The sequence below is a fragment of the Balaenoptera borealis genome, assembly GCF_965194805.1.
Source record: "Balaenoptera borealis genome assembly, chromosome: 4".
In the NCBI taxonomy this organism is placed as follows: Eukaryota; Metazoa; Chordata; class Mammalia; order Artiodactyla; family Balaenopteridae; genus Balaenoptera; species Balaenoptera borealis.
The window spans coordinates 60114971-60121866 of NC_138861.1; the positions used below are offsets into that span (position 1 = coordinate 60114971).

A 6896-nucleotide genomic window follows, 5' to 3' on the forward strand; every position below is an offset into this window, starting at 1 on the left:
GTGAAAAACATAATGGAAGTTTCTCAAAAAGCTAAAAATAGAAATACCATATGACTCAGTAATTTCACCCCAGGGCATATATCCAATAAAACCCAAAACACCAATTTGAAAAGATACACAAACCCCAATGTTCATAGCAGCATCATTTACAATTGTCAAGATATGAAGGCAACGTAAGTGTCCATCAACAGATGAATGGGTAAAGAAGATGTGAGATATATATATATATATATATATATACACACACACATATACATACAATGGAATAATACTCAGCCATAAAAAAGAATGAAATTTTGCCATCTGCAGCAACATGGATGGACTTGGCAGGTATTATGCTAAGTGAAATATGTCAAGAGAGAAAGGCAAATTCTGTATGATACTGTATTTATATGTGGAATCTAAAAAAGACAACAAACTAGCGAATATAACAGAAAAGAAGCAGAGTCACAGATGTAGAGAACAAACCAGTGGTTACCAGTGGGGAAAGGGAAGGGGGGAGGGGCAATATAAGGATAGGGGATTAAGAGATACAAACTTTTTTGTAGAAAACAAACTACAAGGATACTGTACAACACAGGGAATATAGCCAATATTTTACAATAACAATAAATGGAGTATAACCTTTAAAAATAATTTTTAAAAATTTCTAGCTTACAAATAAAATTATATACTAAAGCCCAAGGCAGGTTTATGGAGGTAGCTTGTGGTTTTTTCCCCCAAGCCAATTAATCCATCTATGAAGTTACTTCTAGCAGAAGAAAAAGGTCTTTATTAACGCAGCTTTTCAAAAATAATTGGGATAACTATTTTAGAGCGAAATATTCTCATCAGAAAATGTAGTAAGAAGATTTATGATTCATCTAAGATTTCTCTGTTGTGGGTGAAATCTCTTTGACTGATAAGTAAACTAACCAATGGATGATCTACACAGAATCACATTACTTCAAAGGTTATGACTTTCTTATTAAGTGAATGCAAATCTGTTATTTTGTGATTCCTTATATGACAAATATGAAATAAAGCACCAATGCTGTCTTAGCAAAATATACTGAATAAACATAACATTTAAAAAACAACATCAATACTTAAAGTACAAACAGGACATTATTCTAGACCTTAGGAGCTAAGTTTCCTTTTATATGAAGGTATAACCAATACCCCTTGAGCACACAGAGGCTATATCCTTATTCTTATCAATTAGAACGCCAACTAGGTATTTTCATATGCTTCTTTGACAATCTCAGAACTCAGTTCACATGAATTTTTTTTTAAAGTAGTCCTTTCCCTATGAGTCCTATCGTAGTCATCTTTCTTTATGAAATGGCTCAGTCAAGGCATCCTGATAAAAGGAAGCACCATATTTACACAACAATTTAATTAGTAGAGTTCAAAGGGCTGTGCAAACATTATCTAATTAAACTTCACAACAATTCAGTGAAGCAAGAGAAGGTTTACCCATTACCCTCGTTCACAGAAGGGAGATTCTGAGGCGCTGAGAGGCTAAATGATTTCTTGGTTTCACAATGATGAGTCAGAGGTGAGGCTGGGAACAAAACCAGAACTCTTGCTCAGATATAAAAGTAACACCATGGAAATGCTTTTTCAGGTGGATCACTCCTTCAGCTGGAAGTTGTCCTACTACATAAATAACAAGAGTAACTGCAATGGAATTTGTATGAATGTATATGTTTCTGTCTAGATTAGAAAAACTTTCTTCAACAGTATTTACTTTGGAGACAGTCATATGATGGCTAAATGCATCCTAGCTAAATAGAACCAACATTAGTAGTAATAGTACTTCAGTGTCTTCCCCAAAGTGTCCTCCTGTTACTTCTAGGAATCCTGAAGAAATGTGTATAAACCAGTGAGTCAGTGGCAATGACCATAGAACATACCCTCTTTTTTCTCTGGCTTCCTTGATTCCTATCTGATACGTGTTTGACTATGATGCCTGTCATGAGAGTAATGTCTATACCTAGGACAATCTCTAGCTGCTTCCAAAGCTTCTAATCCTTGGGGTGCCAGGCCAGTACTAAGTTCCTTACAGAGCTGAGGGCCAACAGGGCCCTGCTCTGTGCCCTACTTGATCATTTAGGGGTATGGAATCCTTTGTTTTCAGAAATTCATAGGATCACTCTTGAGTAGTTCTTTCAGCTTCTGCCTTGAACCTTTTCTCTGCAAAGTCCGGTGGACCTTTGGGGCAAGATGCATGTTTCTCTTTTCTTCCTCCCATTAACAAAACTATGTTCCCTTCAAATAGACACTGGTGCATTTGGGGCATCGGTGGAGGTTGGAGGCTAGTGGGGGCAATAGGTAAGGGTCTACATTATCAATCACCAGGTTATATACAGAGCATATATATACAGCATACAAATGGACTGGGATTCAAACATTTTTTCACCCTTTCTTTAAAGGAAAAACGTTTACCAAGCTCAGTATGTAAAATGATCAAAGCAAGGACGGATGTACTAGTTGAAAAGAGAAGGTAGGGTTGGGCGACCTCTGCAGGCAGTCAACAGCTCCTTAGGTTCCCAAGAGTCCAGTTTGAAAACTAGTGAGTCCAATTCCTTTTGCTTAAAAATATAGCTCCTGAAGGCCAGAGAGTCTAAATAATGTATGCAAATAAGGCCGATATTTAGGAAATACAAACTTTTTTCATAATTCTCTTATTTCCTTTGTACTTAGTCTTAGACCTTCTCTTCTTCCACCTTGTTGCCTGCTGGTCTCAGCCTATTAATAACCAGTGTTGTGGCTGGACCTGCCCTGGTGGTTCTTATTAATGATTGCAAGATGCTCTCAGCAATAACCATCAAGAAACTTTAAAAAAAAAATCCTATTGATTACAGGACCTGGAAATTACATGGCACACCTGGGGCCACAGAGCAAGGTCACAGGTAAAGAGAGAGAGTGAGAGAGCATGGGACTGGGGTTCTGCTTTTTATTGGGGTTGAGGCGTATCTAGTGTTTCAAAGGCTCACTCCTTACTGGTGAATTTAAACATAAGAATGGGAATTAACAGCACAGGAAGAGAGAAAACAAGCAGCCCAAATCATCAGTTATCAAAATCAACCAAGATCTCTAAAACAGAGAAGTCTGTTTAGACATCTCTAAGGTCTAAAGAGGGGATGGGTAGCCCAGGTCTTTATCTACTGGCTGACAATGTGTTTATTCAAGATAGCCATCTTTGAAGTGGATGCCTCTTTGAAGTGGATGATTCCACAATTTAGGCACTTGCATTATAAAAAGAAAAGCCAACTGTCAGGGCTTGCACTATGCACCTCCTTTAAGTATTCAAGCATCAGCTAAGACAACCTGTGTTTATTGACTCAGAGAAGTGACACAGACAAGAAAGAGAAGCCAAGAAGAAAGAATTTGCTCACTGGCTCCTGGATTTCAAAAGACTAGCACTTTAGAAGTGGTGGGGAGGAAGAAATTTTCCTTTACCCTTCTAAGTTCTTCTGGCTGGTCTAAGAATTAAATTTACATGAGACAGATTAGCAGAAGTAAATCACACAAAAGTTGAATAACGTGTATACATGGGAGAGACCCAGGAAAACTGAGTAACTCACCAAAATGGCAAAACCCCTCACTTAAATACCATCTTCAGCTAAAGACAAAAGTGGATGCTGGGAGTTTGGGACTTCAAAGAAAAGAAAGGCAATTCACATGGAGATGGAAAAACAAATGTTTGGTAAACAAATGTTTGCTGGGCCATGCACAGATGATGGGACAGATTGGACTCTGATCTCTAGGCCCTGCCAAGTTTCCCCCATCACACCTAGCCCATTATTTTTTGCTGGTGATAGCTCTATTCTGGGAACAGGCCCTTCAACTAAATTCTTTTAGGCAGTTAAATAGGAGGTAACAAGAAAAACTTCTTGAATCTTCTGTTTCTTAAAAATAATCAACCTAAATTAATCCTCATGCCAAAGAAACACATTTTGGGGTGGCAAATTTTGCTCCCCCGCGGAAGAGTAGAGAGACTCAAACTAGAAAATGGGAGTGTTAAATATGAAGAGTCAGGAAGTTTGGAAGAAGTGATGAGAGCTTAGACTTAAGAGGTTCCCAAGGACAGGTTGCTAGTCAAATTGCCTAGAGCTGTGTCTTGGAGAACTGGCAAAAAATCCAGCATTAGTTTGGGATATCCAAAAACAAAGGGACATTTTCCTCATAGCCTGTGTAGAAGTTGAGGAGGTGTCATGGCTCCAAATAATTAAATGGATGCAAGGAGGGCCTAGGAAGATGCTTTAGACACTTTTTTAGAGTTTCCTGTAGCAGAGTGATAAAGCCACTAGAAAGAAATTGACCAGTGTCTGTGCAGATAGTTGGCAAGGACCAAATAAGGTGAAGGATATCTTATTGGATACCAATTTAGAAACATAATAGTGAGAACTAAATACCCCCACCATGCCTTGGTACTTACATGGCAACCTCAGGAAAGAGGGAAGTGTTTAATAGATGCTTAAGTGTACAGTGGTTTGGATAACTGGCCACCAAATAACAGAAATGTTTTTAGAATTAAATCAGATCTACAAATACCAGAATCGCAAGCATAAATAACTGACTTTAATCTAACATGTTTAAGTACTTTGGAAGGACAATTTAACAGTGCTTTGCTTGCTAAAAAATAAACAAATAATGAAGGCTCCATAAGTGCAAATTAGGCAAACTGTATTTCTTCATCTACCACACAACGTATTGCTCTAGAAATCGTGCTGTACAAATCTGGATATAGAGAACATTAAACTTAAAAGATTGTATGATACATCAAATTACTATTTTACTAACTTATATATTTAGAATTATCCATAACAAAAATACTAGCCATGGCAAATTTTAAGTGCTTGTCTAGCGTCCTCTGTTCCCTGGCCAATATCTAAGACTCAGATTCAGACTCAGGCTTTATAGTTTAGTGCCTGGGTTACCTCGAAGAATTACCTGCCTAAGCCTTAGCTTTCTTACCTATATATTTAGAATAATTATAATAGTTACTTCATAAGAATGGCTAGAGAGGTGAACAAAATAATGTATATAAAGTGCTTAGCACATTGCCTGCTGCATAGAAAATATCCAATACATACTGAGGATATGCCAATTATTCATATATTATCCTGGACAAAACATCTGGAAAAAGAGAAAGTTACTGTACATGCATATATTATGTTATAATCTACTATTTTTCAAACTGTAGGGGTTTGAAACAATCCAGTGGCAATCAGCATTTTTTTCAAAGGAACAGCACAGCATAACGTCCATGGCATAAATCAAAGAGCAAGACATATGGTAAAGGTAAGTATTCTTCTGTAAAAATTTGTCCTAATTAAACTCAAAAGCTTTTGCACAGCAAAGGAAACCATAAACAAAATGAAAAGACAGGGAGTTCCCTGGTGGTCTACTGGTTAGGATTCAACGCTTCCACTGCCGTGGCCTGTGTTCAGTCCCTGGTCGGAGAACTGAAATCCCTCAAGCTATATGGCATGGCCAAAATAAAAAACAAACAAACAAACAAAACTAAAAGCCCACAGAATGGGAGAAAATATTTGCAAACGATGCAACTGACAAGGGACTAATCTCCAAAGTTTACAAACAGCTCATGCAGCTTAATATCAAAAAAACAAACAACCCAATCAAAAAATGGGCAGAAGACCTAAACAGACATTTCTCCAAAGAAGACATAGAGGTGGTCAAGAGGCAAACGTGAGAAGAGGCTCAACAGCGCTAATTATTAGAGAAATGCAAATCAAACCTACAATGAGGTATCTCCTCACACCAGTCAGAATGGCCATCATCAGAAAGTCTACAAAAAATAAGTGCTGGACAGGGTGTGGAGAAAAGGAAACCCTCCTACTGTGTTGGTGGGAATATAAATTGTTACAGCCACTATGGAGATTCCTTAAAAAACTAAAAATAGAGCTATTATATGATCCAGCAATCCCACTCATGGGCATATATCTGGAGAAGAACATGGTTCAAAAGGATACATGCACCCCAATGTTCACTGCAGTGCTGTTTACAATAGCCAAGACATGGAAGCAATCTAAATGTCTATCGACAGATGAATGGATAAAGAAAATGTGGTACATCTATACAATGGAATATTACTCAGCCATTAAAAAGAATGAAATAATTCCATTTGCAGCAACATGGATGGACCTGGAGATTATCATACTGAGTGAAGTAAGTCTGACAGAGAAAGACAAATATTGTATGATATCCTCATATGCGGAATCTAAAAAAAATTATAAAATGAACTTATTTACAAAACAGAAACAGACTCACAGACTTAGAAAACAAACTTATGGTTACCAAAGAGGAAAGGTGGGGGGAAGGAATAAATTAGGAGTTTGGTATTGACATATACACTATTATATTTAAAAGAGATAACTAACAAGGACCTACTATATAGCACAGGGAACTCTGCTCAGTATTCTGTAATAACCTAAATGGGAAAAGACCTTGAGAAAGAATAGATATATGAATAACTGAATCACTTTGTGGTACAACTGAAACTAACACAATACTGTAAGTCAACTATAGTCCAATATAAAATAATTTTTTTAAATTTTGTCTTATTTTATGAACATATATGTAAGTATATATAGCATTATGAAATATGTTATATAATGCATTAAAGGCTAATTTTTATCCCCATTCCCCTATATTCAAACTGCTTACCATGTGACCATAAAAAATTAATAAACAGAAACATTAAATAAATAGAGTCAGGAGACCAGAAAGGGGAGTTCCCATGCCTTATGCTGATAGCAGAGCCCAACAGGAAGAAGAAAGACCTCCTCTTCTTTCCTGGAAAGAGCTCAGCCAATGAGAGACTGTCACACTCAGTCAATATAAAGCCATGGATGCTTTGTTTACTAGTCTTCCCAACTTCCTTT

At 37.1% G+C, this 6896-nt stretch overlaps 1 protein-coding gene and 1 long non-coding RNA gene across 11 annotated transcripts in view; one reads left to right on the top strand and one right to left on the bottom strand.

Moving 5' to 3' along the window:
• LOC309627955 overlaps positions 1-6896 on the top strand; it is a 166729-nt gene that overhangs the window by 101226 nt on the left and 58607 nt on the right. The gene's annotated exons all lie outside the window — the stretch shown is intronic.
• Positions 1-6896, bottom strand: part of MTHFD2L (methylenetetrahydrofolate dehydrogenase (NADP+ dependent) 2 like) — a 145643-nt gene that overhangs the window by 31676 nt on the left and 107071 nt on the right. The gene's annotated exons all lie outside the window — the stretch shown is intronic.